Raw genomic sequence first — 16,768 nt, 5'->3', positions numbered from 1 at the left:
AGTGCGAAGTAGTGTCGGGTTTCGTCACGCAGGTTGATGGTGCCTGGAGATGAAGATGCTACAGGCGTCGTGAAGAGAAGTGTCCGCTGTGATCCAAGGGTGGATCGAAGATAAAGATGATCTGAAAGCAGAGGGGACAGAGTCTGGGTCACTCAGCAGTGACCAGGGTGGAACCAGGAAGGAACCAGGCAATGTCGGGCTCTTTCAGGTCGCTGTCATGAAGCTTCTCTCTGCTGCCACATGGACTCTGGGGCACAGAGGATGTCCAGGAGTGGATCACGAGCTGTCCCACGAAGGCTCTCTCTGTCGGCGGTGTTGGCTTCCGGATTGGAGCAAACAACCCTTAGCAAGCTCAACCCATGCAGGATTCGAAGATGGCTTAACACTCGGACCAGGAGGGTCAGAGCGGGTGCTCCTTTTCAGGGGAGCGAGGGCAAGTCTGGAGCAACCAGACTCACAAGTCAGATTTCAAAGTTCGTTGGTACAGGGGCCACAAGCCAATGGGCAAGGGACCGGGCCAACGCGTTGAGCCAAAAGATGCAGAAGGGCCCCACGCAGCACTCGGTGAGTGTTGAGGGGTGAGCTTCGGTGCAAGAGAGGCTCAGGGCTGGGGCTTCTCAAACGCCAATGCACAGCTTCGAGGGGGCCTCGGGAGCTGCACGGTCAGCGCCTCGTGGTCTTTCCAAGATGGCGGGCCCCACGCTTCAGGTCGCCTCCACGGGTCTCAGCTCTGCAGGGACTGTGGATCGGGCTGTTAGAAGGCAGGCACGCTGGGTCTTGTCGAACTCTGTCGCTCGAGTTCCGGCGGGAACTGCAACAAAGCAAACGTTGAGGTGCTGGATGGTGCCTGTTTGCACAGGGTGGTCACTCCTTGACCACAAGGGAGATTCTTCAGTCTTCTACGTCGAGTAGGATGTCGAAGGGTCCAGAGTTTCGTTTCATAAGTTTCAGTCAGGATAATCTGAGTGCGTTGGCACTGCTCCCATTCTTATACCAATCTAGGGGGCTGGATTACCTGCTAGGTCCCTCCTATGGGTGGGACCCAGGAAGGGGGTGGTTACACCCCTATCCCTTTGTCCAGGGTCGCGCTGGGACTGGGGCTGGTGAGCCCCAGAACCGGATTATTCAAGGGGAAGCCTTGTGCTCCCCAGGCACTGTCTGGTTTCTTTCAAACCTCCCTGCTACAATCCACTATCTCCTGTCTGGGGTGGTGTGACAGCTCCCCGTGACAGGAAACCCTTTGTCCAGGCCTCCTCGGCTGAGTTGTGGTCAGCAGCAGGAGGTCAGACTTGTGTCTGTGGCAGAAGCGTTCATTTTGTGATGCTGAGGCTCTTTTAAAAATCAACCGCGTTTTCAGTAAAGTAACATGTCTTCTCCCTCTAGAAGGGTGGAATGCTACCCCCGTCGCCAGTACTGGCGAGGGGGTAGTATTCCAAAACGTATGACACAAAACACAACATGTTTTGATAATGTCAAACCAAAGTTAGCACATAACCGCGACGGTTTATAATGCACTTAATAGTATATGGTATGGCATTATCCAGAAACCGCTTAGGGAATTGGTCCGACAGCTGCAGACAGGCTCAGCTCATGCTAGAGCACCATCTCACATAAAACTAAGCACTCTGCCTCAAGGATTGTTAAGGCCTGCCATAGGAGTGACTTATAGGTATATATGTGTCCAGCTATAGGTTTAGATATAGGTATACTATATCTAAGCAAGGGGTGATTACACCACCTTACCCCACTGAGTGTTCAGCCAGTTGTGTCGATTTAAGCACCAGCCAGGGGTGGCAAAATATATGCTTCAGCCCCTGGTAGGCCTTGTTGGCACCCATGCCCTGAGCACCTATAGTGCATGGTACAGGGGCTGACAAGGAGTCCAGTTCCAATTGGGTTATGTACCTATAGTACATGTATGTGAATTTAGAGAGAGAACAGCAGGCTGTGGGTCTGATTAGCAGGCCCACAGCCACATTAAGTCGAAAACCAGTGAAGCAAAAAGCAAAAATTTGGGATGACCATAAGATTGCAGACCCTACTCTCCTACAAATACATAGCCTATTGTTTCTTTAGAGCAAGAAGGACAGCACTTGGACTGTGATGTATTTGCCCTCAAGGTATTAGTGAAGGCATTGATAGGAAGGCAACCGTGTCTAAATTGAGTGTATCATTTTCTATTTTCTGGCACTTTTATTAAGTCAAGGAAGCTTTCTAGCCGACTGCTAGATTTAACATCAAAGAACAGGTCAGTTAAACAGCCATATCGTGTATTCATAACATTCTTCTGTTCTGCCCAAGCCCAAAACTGTAGTTTTAGTATATCCCTAGAGTATGTGGGTGGGCAACCTTCTAGCTCCATAGGCACACCTATGTCCGCCCAGATAGTATTTATGTAGTTAATCCACCCAATTTTATTGTTTGTGTCCAGGGCAGAAACTTCATTAAAAGCAGCTGCATAGGACATCAGTTCTGGAGTTGTAACTAATCTGTGCCAATAAAGCAAGAGACGTAGGCTCACCAGGTCATTGATAGACTTCACACCCATATTGAGTTTCAAGGGGAGGAGTGGGATGCTCTGTGGGAGTGATAACAGGCTTCTAAGAAACGTATTTTCTATTATCGAGAGGATGTTAACGTTTATAGAGCCAAACCACATACATTAAAGGGGACCCATGGGCAATTTAATGACCGGCTCTGAATACATGCCCACCTAACATTAATCACAAAAGAGTACCAGAGGGTCAAGAGTGAGACAGGCTAATTATCGAAGACAGAGAAGGTGTAACGCTCCCACTAGCCATATGACTGAGAGAGGAGTGATGTAAGACATGCCAGATCAAGATCAGTGTCTGGTCTCTGGCTCCCATCAGTCACCACTCGGAACCGCCCTTCATCATTTGGGGCTCCGAGGACCAACACTATACTAGATCTTGGTTCTCTAGCAGAAAGGAATTAACCTTCCTGTTAGTTAGTAAGTGTTGGTGTTATGGTCAAGACCATATGTGTTGGTAAAGTAACTGACAGGGTTAAAAAGAGGGTGGTGTGCAGTGCAAAGAAAAACCAGGAAGAGTATAAGGGGGTAAGTAAAATTGGTTTTAAGGAGCAAAAAAATAATTTAATAGGGTATAGCTCCTAGCACCAATATTAAAAATAGCCAAGACAGCGTAAATCTATGACCTGTCTAGTGGTGTAACGTGGTCGACATGTTTCAGCAAAAACCGACCAGTAGCCTTGCTTTCTTCAGGACCTTAAATGTACAGCTACTGCAAACAAAGAAACCAAATGTGACAAAAGTATTACAAATAAGTGAAATATAGTGTAGGAACGACACAGAAAAGTCACCTGAACCTCCAGGTGTGTCTGTTCCAGATCTTCTCACATAATCAGCAGTGGGCTGATTAGTAAGAAGTGTACACCTCACCCCGCCTGGCTACGGCTCAGGACTGGTGAAGCACTGCTCTATCCGTCGGTACTTCCTAGCGGCATCTGTGCCGTCTGGGGAGGTGACCACTGCTGATTATGTGAGAAGATCTGGAACAGACACACCTGGAGGTTCAGGTGACTTTTCTGTGTCGTTCCTACACTATATTTCACTTATTTGTAATACTTTTGTCACATTTGGTTTCTTTGTTTGCAGTAGCTGTACATTTAAGGTCCTGAAGAAAGCAAGGCTACTGGCCGGTTTTTGCTGAAACATGTCGACCACGTTACACCACTAGACAGGTCATAGATTTACCCTGTCTTGGCTATTTTTAATATTGGTGCTAGGAGCTATACCCTATTAAATTATTTTTTTGCTCCTTAAAACCAATTTTACTTACCCCCTTATACTCTTCCTGGTTTTTCTTTGCACTGCACACCACCCTCTTTTTAACCCTGTCAGTTACTTTACCAACACATATGGTCTTGACCATAACACCAACACTTACTAACTAACAGGAAGGTTAATTCCTTTCTGCTAGAGAACCAAGATCTAGTATAGTGTTGGTCCTCGGAGCCCCAAATGATGAAGGGCGGTTCCGAGTGGTGACTGATGGGAGCCAGAGACCAGACACTGATCTTGATCTGGCATGTCTTACATCACTCCTCTCTGTCATATGGCTAGTGGGAGCGTTACACCTTCTCTGTCTTCGATAATTAGCCTGTCTCACTCTTGACCCTCTGGTACTCTTTTGTGATTAACGTTTATAGAGCCCCACAGTTCGGCTCTATAGAGTACACTGCTTACTACCTTACAGCTATACAGCTTCAGTGCAGGGGCTACAGGCCTAGTGTATAAGAGACAATGTTCCAGTCGCAGTGCCCCAGTTAACTGGGAACATTTCAGGGATGCCCTCTCTAGATGTTTCTTCCATACCATTCCCTCAGATAACTTGATTCTTAAAGCAATTTAAAAGTTTCTTTAAGCCCATGGGGGTTTAGACACTAAAAGAGTGTTGTCTGCAAACAACAAAGTAGCTATTTTATGATTCGCAAGCGATGGAGCATTGGCCAGGGTAGAGCACAAAAGATCAGCCACCTGATTTACATATAGGGAGAAGAGTGTGGGGGCCAGGACGCACCCTTGGCGTAATCCCTACTGATTTTGAATGGCTCAGTGTTTTGGCCCTGGTTTCCCCACCTTACACAGGCAAAGTTATCATTGTGTAGCCTAATGAGTGGCTCTAGAAGTTCCAGAGACATACCCATGTCCCGAAGGACCTGCCAAAGCAGGTTCCTAGGTACTAGGTCGAAAGCTGTTTTAAAGTCAATAAAGGCAAGATATAAACTGCCTTTGCCCAACACAACTACCTTCCATTACAGCAAGACCAGACGAAACACCTGGTCGATCTTGCCGGTCTTCCGCCGAAAGCCTGCCTGGAATGGAGAAAGGATGTTGTTCTCCTCCATCCAGGCTGGATTTTAACAAGGAGTGAGCGGCAGAATACCTTCTGGGCACACTCTATCAGGCTAATAGGATGGTAGTTGGCGGGTTTTGACCTGTCCCCTTTCTTGAAAATGGGTACCACCTCGGCCCCCTTCCAGGTGTCCGGAATGCTCACCCTGCTTGAGATGTCATTGGCTAGTTTCATGAAATAGGTTGCTCAGTGTTCCCTATCAGCACGGAAAAGGTCTCCAAGGATGCCATCGGGGCCAGGGGCTTTTGCTGGAATAATGGCATCAAGTGAGCACAATATCTCCTCCTTAGTGAATGTAAGTGTACAAGCCGGGAAACCCATATCATGGAGCATCTGGGAACTGTCAATGGGTGGACCGTTAGAGTATAACTCACTAAAGTGTGTAAGCCATTCAGAGGCTTGAATGTTATTTGCCAAGGGTGGTGAACGTTCAAAGTTTTGGTTAGATACCAAAGACCAAAACGTCCGGCTATCAGGATGCCCAATGGTCTCTCCTAAATCCTCCCATTTCCGCTCATCCCATTCTTTTTTTGCTATACACTCTGCCTTTTTGTAGTCTTTCCTAGCCTTCTGAATACTAGTAGGCTCTCGATTTTTAATGGCAGCAGTCAACCTCCTTCTAGGGGTCCTGCTCTCTTTGTTGAACCATGACTCTCTTCCCAGGGTTCTTACCTGCCATGATCTCGGTTTTTTATTTGGAGCATGGAAAAAACAAGCCAGATGGTCAAAGAATTCATTGTGGAGGGTGCTACAACTACTCTGATGTTGTTAGATGGATCTATGGTCACTGGTGCTAGGATCGCTAGGTGCTTTGTAAGGGCATCCTTAATCAGTTCGATCTTTAATTCGTCTGCCAATAACGCAGGCCATTTGAGATGAGGCTTATCGCTTGTGGGTATTAAAGATTTTGTGCTTAATGGTATTGGCGGCTCTCTCCCAATACCACCCCAGGCATTTTGGATAGACAGGATGAGAGGGTTATGAACGCTGTCACATGATGGAACTATGGCCATATCCTGTATCAACTTTCAGAGTGTGAGGTCCACTAATAAGTAGTCAATCCTACTTGACCCATTTGGCCCCACAAAGGTCACTTCTCCTCCTCTATCTGAAATTGTTTTTCCATTGGCAGCCCTTAACCTATATTCTAAGGTTAGCGCATTGAGCTGAAGTGCAGCTCGAGGCCATTTTTTTATTGGGGTGAGTTCCAGTGGAGGTACCCTCCAGAATTTGTCCTCCTCATTCACATCATTATCCTCTGCCCAGTCGAGGGGTTCAAAAGTTACATTGAAATCCCTGCCAACTATAAGTGGGTAACTATCGGCCCTAGCTTCCAATAAATTATCCAGGGACTGAAGTGTTGGAGAGCTGCCACCTCTAATACTCCTAGCATATACATTATATATCTCAACTGTCTTGCCCTTACCATTGGTTATCCTGATCCCAAAGATATCTGGGCTGTTCGTGGTCAGCTCTTTGACGTCACAATTCACTATCAAGTTTACAAATATGAGCAGCCCTCCTGAGGGCCGGCCATGTTTAGATGGAATAGCTGGTCTGTGAAAGGTCATGAACCCTGGTATAAACGTGGGGGACAGGCTCCAGGTTTATTGGAGTAAGCAGATCTCAGTCTGTGCAATGAGTTCTAGCCAGTACGGATAGTCGAGCATCCCTCTTACACCTGCCGTCTTCCATGTCTTGATTCTTAACATTTGCCCACTACTGGCTGCAGCGACCCTTTGCCCATCAATCTGACTCATACGCCGGATTGTTGAAACCCTCAAACCACCCCTCGTTCACTGTAAGTGCACTGTCCTGTAGTAGAGGAGAATATCAGGAGTAGCTATTCCTCCCTTAAAGACCGGCTACAGGCAGTTCCCCAAAGATATTAGAGATGGACCCCTCCTTTAAATAGTGTTCTAATCAATGCATTTCTTTTGGTAAAGAAGACCCGATCCACCGGGAAGGTGATTTTGCAGCTGGTGTAGGAGGCGCGGAACAGAGACATTTTTAAAGATGGCCGAGTGCCCTGGAGTAACCAGGGAAGCAGGTTTGTTTCAAATAAGTCTTCAGGGGGCTCACTAGCCAACCGGCAAGGAACCGGGAAGACGCGTCGAGCTGAAATGCAAGAGCAGGCCCCACATGGCACTCGCGGAGTGTGGAGGGCTGAGCTTCGGTGCAAATGGTGCTCAGGTCCGGGGCTTCTCGTACCCCAATGCACAACTGCGAGGGTACCTCTGGAGTTGAGCAGTTAGCAAATTGCAGGATGTCCAGGGTGTCCGGTCCCACGTCTCTCGTGTCCGCCACGGGTCTCAGCTTTGCTCTGGATGTGGGTCAGAGTCAGAGAAGTCTGGAAGTCCAGTTCCTGTTTCGCAGATTCTTCAGGATCCGGTGGGAGCCTTGAAAATGCAGACCGGCAAAGTTGCTGATGGTCCCTGTTTGCACAGGGTGGTCACTCCTTGACCCCAAGGGAGATATCTTCCGTCTTCCAGTTGAAATGGAATGTCGAACGTCCAGGATATGTCTTGTGAAGATTTGTCCAGGGTAATCTAAAGTCCTGGGGACACAGCTCCTATACTTATACTAAGGATGGGGCTGGATTACCTGACTAGGTCCCTCCTATGGGTGGACCTGATAAGGGCGTGGTTACACCCCTTTCCCTTTGTCCATTTTCACACCAGAGTGTGCCCCAGCAACTGGTTTAAACCGGGCTATGCATGGAGCACCTTGTGTGCCTTAGGCAGTGTCTAGATGCATTCACTGAACGCAGCCCTCCCTGCCCCAATACACAAAACCAGTGTCTGGGGAGGTGCCGGCACCTCCCTGGACAGGAAACCTATTGTCCATGCCGCCCTTGCTGGAGTTTCCCCCAGCAACAGGAGGTCAGACTCGTGTCTGTGGCAGCAGCATCCATTTTGTAATGCTGAGGCTCTGTTTAACTTTAACCGGGTAAAGCAGTAACTACATGTCTTCTCCCTCTAGAAGGGTGGAATGCTACCCCCGCCACCAGGACTGGCGGGGGGAGGGGATAGTATTCCGAAGTGTTTGACACCTTACACAACATGTTTTGATAAAGCCAAACCAAAGTTAGCATTAACCGTGAGGATCATAATGCACTTAAGAATATATGGTATGGCTATATCATAGAACAGCTATAAGGAGATGGTTCCGAAAGCTGCAGAGGGGCTCAGCTCATGCTAAGACACCCTCTACCATTAAACCAAGCACTTTGCCTCCAGGATTGTCGAGGCCTACCATAGGAGTGACTTATAGGTGCATATGTGTCTATATATATATATAGGTAGATATAGGTATACTATATCTAAGTAAGGGGAGATTACACCTCCTTACCCAGGCTGTGTGAACAGACCTGTAGTGTCAGTTTGAAGGGCCAGCCAGGGGTGGCATAATACATACTGCAGCCCCTGGTAGGCCTTGGATGCACCTATGCCCTGGGTACCTATGGCACACTATACAGGGACTCACAAAGAGTCCCTGTATAGTGAAGAGAAGTGTGGCTCACTGGTTAGAGGAGGCAGACCCGGACGCTGAGATCAGACCTGGGACCATGGTTCAATTCCCGACGCGGCAGGGTCTTGAGCTCAAAAATGTCCACGGACTCGGTAATTCTTGCTTCGGTGCCTACTCGAATCACAGGTTCACACTCTGCAACTCTGGGCAATAGCTTGCTTAATCTCCACTACCGCCCCCCGCGGCGGGATGCCTGGCTTTCACCTTGGGGATACCCAGTAGGGGCTATCTCACAGGGAAAAACCAGGATGGGTTCCCAATGCAAAGCGCTTTGAGACCTGGCGGTGATATTGCGCTATATAAAAACCCATCCATCCATCTATCCATCCATCCATCCACAAAGGTGACCCAATACCCAATCTGGTATGTACCTAAAGTACATGATATCAATTTAGAGAGGGAACCGCTAGGCTGTGGACCTGATTAGCAGGGCCACAGCCAGTCTAAAGTCGAAGAACCAGAAAATCTCTGCAAAAAGTGGGGGCGATCATCGGGAGCAGACCCTACTCTCCTACACAACCCCCCCCCCCCCCCAAACGCAGGGACATTAAACTAACCTTGACCAGTTGATTCTTCATGTTCTAAGTGGAAATATCTGGAGAGTCCATCTGCATTGGCATGGTCAGTCCCAGCTCAATGTTCCACTGTAAAGTCCATCCCCTGTAGGGATATGGACCACCTAAGCAGTCTGGGATTTTCACCCTTCATCTGATTTAGCCACAAGAGGGGCTTATGGTCTGACTGAATCCTGAAGTGAGTACCAAACAAGTATGGCCTCAGCTTCTTCGGTGCCCAAACCACAGCAAAGGCCTCCCTCTCAATAGCTGACCAACATGTCTCTCTAGGGGTCAGCCTTCTGCTAATAAAAGCTACTGGCTGGTCTTGACCATCTTTATTCAGTTGTGAAAGCACAACACCTACCCCCAACTCGGAAGCATCTGTTTGAACAATGAATTCTTTGGAGTAGTCTGGACTTTGCAGAATAGGAGCAGTTCACATGGCCTGCTTCAGGTCATCAAATGCATTTTGACAGCTTACTGTCCACTGAACTTTCTTTGGCATTTCTTGGAAGTTAAGTCATTAAGGGGTTTCACTATGGAACCATACCCCTTGACAAATTTCCTGTAGTACCCAGTCAGGCCCAAGAAAGCTCTGACCTGTGTCTGGGTGGTGGGAGCAGTCCAGTCTTTTATGGTCTGGATCTTGCTCTCCAATGGTTGAACCTGGCCTCCACCTACAAGGTGGCCCAAGTATACAACTTGACTCTGCCCTACCTGGCACTTGGTAGCCTTGATAGTTAGGCCTGCCTTTTGCAGGGCCTCCAAAACATTTTTCAGGTGGATCAGGTGATCTTCCCAAGTGGAGCTAAAGACAGCAATATCATCTAGATAAGCTGTACAGGAGTCATCCAGACCTGAAAGGACTTGGTTCACCAACCTTTGGAATGTGGCAGGTGCATTTTTCAGACCAAAGGGCATTAGCACAAATTGATAATGTCCTCCTGGGGTTGAAAATGCTGTCTTGGCTTTTGCATCATCGCCTAGTCTGATCTGCCAGTAGCCAGCTGTCAAGTCAAATGTGCTCAAAAACTTGGCAGATGCCAATCTGTCAATGAGTTAATCTGCCCTAGGTATTGGATGACAAATGCTAAAACAACAGTTGATGGACAGAATGCAGAACAATGTCATACATTCACCCCAGTACAGAGATCTGGGCCTAAATACATCATTTTTTTGCACTCCACACCACCCCAGTTCAGACATGGCCATATGCAAATCAGCCTTGACCCTGTGCCTCATGGGAACAGTCCAGCCCAAACTGCCAAGCCATGTCTTCCCTGGACCGGAATCAAGCATCCTAGGATCGGTTTCTGGCTATCAGCCAGGATAGCTTGACTCCAGTGGTGTGGAGAGCACGGGACTTACGACTGAGCATACCCGTCCCACTCGGGGTGACAAATGCAAAAACAACAGTTGATGGACAGAATGCAGAACAATGTCATACATTCACCCCAGTACAGAGATCTGGGCCTAAATCCATCGTTTTTTTTGCACTCCACACCACACCAGTTCAGACATTGCCATATGCAAATCATCCTTGACCCTATGCCTCATGGGAACAGTCCAGCCCGAACTGCCATGGGCATCTGTCCTAGTGACAGCATTGAGACCTCTGTAATTCACGCAAAACCTAATCTCTCTCCTATCATCTTGGGTGTGAGGTTTAGGCACCAGGACTACTGGACTGGCCCAAGGGCTCTCCGAGGGCTCAATGACTCCCAATTTCAACATCTTTTGGACCTCTGTCCTGATACAGTCCCTGACATGATCAGGTTGCCTATAAATCTTATTTTTAACAGGCAGACTGTCCCCAGTGTCCACTTCATGAGTGCACCAGGTATTCTGACTTGTAGTCGGAGAAAACATATGTCTGTAGGACTGTAGAACTTGCCTGCAGTCCTGCTGCTGTTGGCCAGTGAGGCTGCCTGCCAAGGCTACACCATCAACTGAACCATCATCAGGATTCTGAGAGAGCAGGTTTGGGAGAGGGTCACTCTTTTCCTCCTGTCCCTCATCTGTAGCCATGAGCAAGCCCATGTTTGCCCTGTCCACATATAGTTTCAATCTGTTGACATGAAGCACCCTGTAGGAAGAAGACCCTAGTCTTCTACAGGACAGAGAAAGAGTGGACCAGAATTTCACATCTAATGCAAGGCCTTCCAGCTGGGCTAGAAGGTTAAGTTCATAGGGCTGTGAGCTATCTAATTTTGTTAACGTGTACCTAGTTATTGGGCACCACCCATTCTGCAGTACATACAGACATGTTGAGAGAATGGCCATTGTTGTAATCCTATCTGCAACCAACAGTGGTAATTTACAAGTCAATAGAGGTTCTCCAACCTGTTAAGATTCTACCCATGTTATAGTCAAATTGTTATTCTGCACCGTTTGCAACTTGTATCCCTAAATATCAAAACTTTGGGGTAACCATTGCAACCTCACATGCGGTAATTGTTTTAATGGACTGTCAACCCTGCCAAGGGAAACACAAGTAACTCCCCTTGTTGATGTAGAGACATGGTCCATTTCCAAACCTCTGCAGCTTCTTCACAATTGGGGAACAGATGTCTTTGGTTGTCACAGGTACAGGAGAGCATCATCTGTATGTAGCGAGATGACATGTTTAGTGTCACCCATCTGAATACACCATTGCCCCATTATTGTTGTCAGATTGACCGCTAGTGGCTCCAAAGCAAACCAGAGCGGGGAAAGGGGACTACCGTGCCTTGTTCCTCCTTCAATGTCACACCTGTCCGAGACATGACCCTCAGTCCTAACCAGAGATATGAGACTCTAATACAACAGAGACACCCATCTTCTGAATTTGAGGCCAGAACCCATCTTTGATAGCACTGCCCATATAAAGTCCCAGCATATAGTGTTGAATGCCTTATCGACTTCCAAGGCAACCAACACTCCATCTAAGCCCGAGTCCTGTACTGTGTGCATAACATTCTTAAGTCTAACTGTTCCTAGTTGGTGTAAAATCATATTGATCTTCATGAACTAGAGAGCCAATCACCCTCTGCAATCTATTGGCTAAGGTAGACAATACCTTACTATCCACTTTTATCAAAGACAAAGGATGATAAGGTCCAAAATGCGTAGGGTCCCTATTAACCTTCGGCCACTTACTATAATTGCCTTCTGCATTGATGGCAACAGCTTGCCAAAAGTCCCTGACTTTTCGAAGACTTCTTACAGATGATGTGAGAGCCGATCTACAAATTGCTTATAGAATTCCGGAGGCAGACCATCAATTCCCAATGTCTTGTTTCTGGGCATATCTTTAACTGCCATCTGCAGCTCCTCTTTTTATAGCTTTGTTTTCATGGGGGAGATCTGATCTTCCTGAAGTCTCTGGAGTTCTACCCCATCTAGGAAGTCTGTGAATTCTGTACCCTGTGTCTCTGTGGTTGCCTGTATAATGTGGCTCACTTTAGCCATAATGTGGTATTAATTAAGACCTCAGTCATCACCATGTTTCTTTCCCTTGACTTTGGTGCCAAAATCAAAGGTATCAATGCATTACTCTTCAATAGCCAGGCCAGCAATCGACCCGGTCTATCCCCTCTCTGTGCAGACTCTTCCAATACTCCAGCAGGGTACATTTACCTAATCCATCCCATAGTTCACCTATGCTCGCTGTACCCCTAGTGTGCCATTTCCTGCATGTCGGACTCCCTGCCCTACCTTAGAAGACCCTAGCAGGTCTTCTAACTATGCAAAGGTTTTTGCAACTGATGTCTTGTTGAAGATTTCTCCAAGCAGGACCACCTTAAGTACACCCCATTCATTTGCTCTAGTTGTAGTTGACCCTCCATGTTATGGTATGTTACGTTAAAATACATTTATAAAGCGCACATACACCGAGGAGGTTTCTTGGCGCTACCATGTCTCCCAGAGCCCAGGTTCGAGTGCAAAATTAGAAGGCTTGGCGAAATAGCCAGGTTTTAAGGCTGCTTCTGAATTTAAGAAGAGTGTCACAGAAGCGTATGCCGAAAGGGAGGGAGTTCCAGAACATGGGCACCAGGACAGCAAACCTGGCACCACCAGTGCGTTTTAGCCTGTAGGAGGGTGACAATAGCAATAGTTTGTGGGCTGAGCGCATGTTGCGAGAGGGAGCGTGTCTGTGAATCAGTTTATTCACAAATTTTGGACTTTTCCCTTTGAGGGCCTTGTAAATGAGGCAACCAACCTTAAAGGCACAACGCTGGATTATAAGTAGCCAATGCAGTTGTTTCAAGAGGGGGGTGACATGGAGATGTCTGGGGTGGCGAGTAATCAGGCCCGCCTGGTTCTGGACCATTTGTAGGCGTTTGGAGAGATAGATGGGAATGAAATGGTAAAGAGAATTGGCATAATCAACATGGGACATGATCATGGCTAGAATCACCTGGATTCGTTCTTCATGGGTAAGGAACCTGCAGATCTTTTTTTATTTTCCTAAGTTGGAAAAAACAGTTAGAGATCACTGAGCCGATCTGGGCCTTCATCGTGAGGTCTTGGCTGATAAGGACCCCCAAGCTTTTGGCAGTGGACGATGGAGAAGGAGCTTGGCCAAGTTCCTTGGGCCAAAAATGAGGGCCCCATGGGCTCTTAGTGACACCTCCGGTAAGAACAAGCTCTGTCTTATCCGGATTGAGCTTGAGATGATTACTGTTCATCCACTGACTGATGATCAGTATAGTGGACTGAAAAGTGAGAACGGCCTCTGGAGAGTTACTAATGGGGAAGATAAGTTGGAAGTCGTCTGCATAGTTGAAGGTGCAGACTTCACGTTCTCTCAGAGCTCGGACAAGGGGAAGAAGATACAGATTAAATTACAAGGGAGAGAGTGAGAAACCCTGAGGGACTCCACAGGAGACGCTCATTCTGGGAGCAGTAAAGGGTGCAGTGCTGACTGCCTGAGATCGATTCTCCAAAAAGGAGATAATCCAGCCCAGGGCGGGTCCCGTGATTCCTGCGTCTCTGACAAGATCGACCAAAAGATTATGGTCGACCGTGTCAAAGGCCGCGGAGAGGTCTAACAGAACAAGGGCCTACAAAGAGCCGGAGTCAACCTTGTCACGAAGAAAGTCTAGGACTGTGAGGATCACCGCCTCGGTGGAATGAGCCGGGCGGAACCCAGCTTGGTTAGGGTCAAGAAATTCAGAGTCTTCTAGGAACTCAGTGAGACATCTTGTGACATGCGTTTCCAGAACCTTGGCAAGGTAGGGTAAGAGGGAGATAGGGCGGTAATTAGTTAACAATTGGGGGTCAGCCCCAGGCTTTTTTAAAAGAGGAATGACAATGGCTTCCTTAAAGGAGGCAGGGACAATACCCTGGGAAAGTGATTGGTTCACAAGATGGAGTGCAGGGCCGGGAAGGGAAGTGAAGATTTCTTTCAGGATGCTGGGAGGGCAGCAATCCGTGGGAGAGCCTGACTTGACTTTAGAGAGTAGGTCCAGCAGGGCAAGCTCGGTGATGCTGGGAAATTGCGAGAAGGTGGTGTGATTTTGGACCACGGTGGGACAAGGCGGGATGCTAGCCTTAATCAGTGCCATTTTCTCAATTAAAAAAAGAGTTCAAGGAGTTGCAGAACTTTTGTGAAGGGACGGGTCTGACGGAGACTCCGTCAGGATTGGACAACTCATTTACTATAGAGAAGATCTCTTTAGTGCGGTTAGAGGTGGACAAAATTTTGGAGGAAAAGTATGCAGCTTTGGCGGTCAAGATGGATTTTTTATACATTTTTAATGAGTTGATATAAAGGCGTTTGTCTTCTGGAAGATACTTGCGTCTCCAGGCTCTTTCAAGTTGCCTTAGGCCTAGTTTCTGAGTTTTTAACTCGTCAGAAAATCACTTATGAGCGTCATGGCGACAGGGGGCACGTGCTATCTTAAGGGGCGCAAATTTGTTACTAGTGGCAAGCAGCCAGCCGGTGAGCTGTTCGGCAGCAATGTAGATAGATGGGTTGAGAGGGGGGAGGGAGTTAGTGAGAAAGCTATGGAAGGATGTTTTGTCGCTAATCTTCCAATTTCTGTAAGTGCCTCCTCCAGGGCAGGATGATTTGACCGAAAAATTGTCAAAGATGGTGAATTTGACAATATAGTGGTCAGACCAAGTGCATGGGAGTACAGACAAAGGGGACATGGCTATATTGACGGACCAGATCTGGTCAAGAGGTTGCGCCTTGATATGGGTGGCCGTTGTAATTTGTTGCATCAGATTGAGTCCCGAGAGTAACTCATTGAGTTCGATCGATTGGGGGCCACCAGAAGGGTCATTGGCCCAGTAGTTGAAATCACCAATAAGCATGACCTTCCCATGAGTGGTGACTAAGTGTGCAACCTGTTCGCCCAGGGAATGAGGGAACAGGGGCATCCTTTGGGGGGGCCTATAAAGCAGGACACATACTAGGGGTGCCATGATCGATTGGCACTCAAGTTTGAGCACTCCATTGTTCTCAAAATATCCTGCTATTGTTCATTTAAGGTCTGCAGGTAAAGCTGTGTCTTTGAGCACCTCAGAATTAAGGCACCTGGTAGGAATGAGAGGTTTACTTCAAATCCAGGTGTAGATGAGCAATAGGGTGCATCATCTGAGAGAAATCTACCCAAATAATCCACTGATATGTTAGTACCCAGCAAACGTGAAATTAGAATCCTGTCCAATCTACTTTTTATATGCAATGTGTAGTGGATTAAGGCATAAATTCCTTCTATGGAGGGTGCATCAGCCTCCAGATGTCCACACAACAGTGGTGATGGTCATAGCTACCTTAGTCCAGCGCTTCAGAGGTGATCGGTGGTCTAGATCCCCGTCTGTTAAACAGTTGATGTCCCCGGCCAGTATTAGGTGCTGCCCATATATGGAGTCAACACATCCAGTATGGCCCCAAAAAGTCAGTCATCATTTTTAGCGCATAAACATTTGAGTCATATTTCCTTTCCATCTATTAGGCCATATAGTAACAACAGTCTGACCTCTACATTGGCATATGCCCCTCGGACCTGAAACAGTGTCCACAGTAAAACTGTACTCTCCATTGTGCCTTTAATTAGTAAACCTTTGTGTCCACTAAGTCTGTTTAATGTAGAAAAACAGTGCCTATGTTATAACAGCGGAAGTATGAGTGGACTCTTATCGCTTGATATAATCATGCAAACCCCTGATATTCCTAGAGACTATCCTTATCTCTCCTACCATTCATATTCACTCTTTTTTTCCCCTGTGGGAGCACTTGTCGCCCTTGCACTATGACATCACGGTTGATGTTTAATTTTCATTCTGCCTCATACTACTATTTTTAACTCCATGCATTTGTTTGAATACAATCTAGTTCTTATTTGGTCTTTGTTACGATTTCTTTAATTTGATTGTCCTGAGGATGATCTTGCGGACTCTGTACTTTGAGACTGAAACGTCATTGCCAAGTCCCACTGTATCCAATGACAACTCCTGGATCCACATCATCGCATTGATTCATCGTGTGTGAAGGACTGATAATTTGAGTGAGTTTTGTAGACATTAATCTTTGGTGTTCATAACCAATGGATTATGTTTTGCAAGATTATTGTTAAGGAACCTTAAGATCTGAAGCATTAAGAATTGTCATCTGGTGAATACAGTCATACTTTTTTCTAAACTCCTCTTTAGTATGCACTTGTTTTCTAGCATTGTTGATTTTCTTTTCTTTTGTGGAGATTTTTGATTTTTATGAATTTTACTAATTCATGTTTGATTCTCTCCTATGGCCGGTTGGGACTGATAATTGAAGACAGTACTTAGAAA

General features: G+C 47.0%; 1 protein-coding gene across 2 annotated transcripts in view; it reads left to right on the top strand.

Annotated features, from left to right (window-relative positions):
- FIRRM (FIGNL1 interacting regulator of recombination and mitosis) overlaps positions 1–16,768 on the top strand; it is a 3,285,109-nt gene that overhangs the window by 1,680,651 nt on the left and 1,587,690 nt on the right. The gene's annotated exons all lie outside the window — the stretch shown is intronic.

This window comes from Lissotriton vulgaris, chromosome 1_1 (assembly GCF_964263255.1).
Source record: "Lissotriton vulgaris chromosome 1_1, aLisVul1.2, whole genome shotgun sequence".
In the NCBI taxonomy this organism is placed as follows: Eukaryota; Metazoa; Chordata; class Amphibia; order Caudata; family Salamandridae; genus Lissotriton; species Lissotriton vulgaris.
Note: the sequence above shows the minus strand (reverse complement) of the source record. Positions and strands in the feature narration are given on the sequence as shown.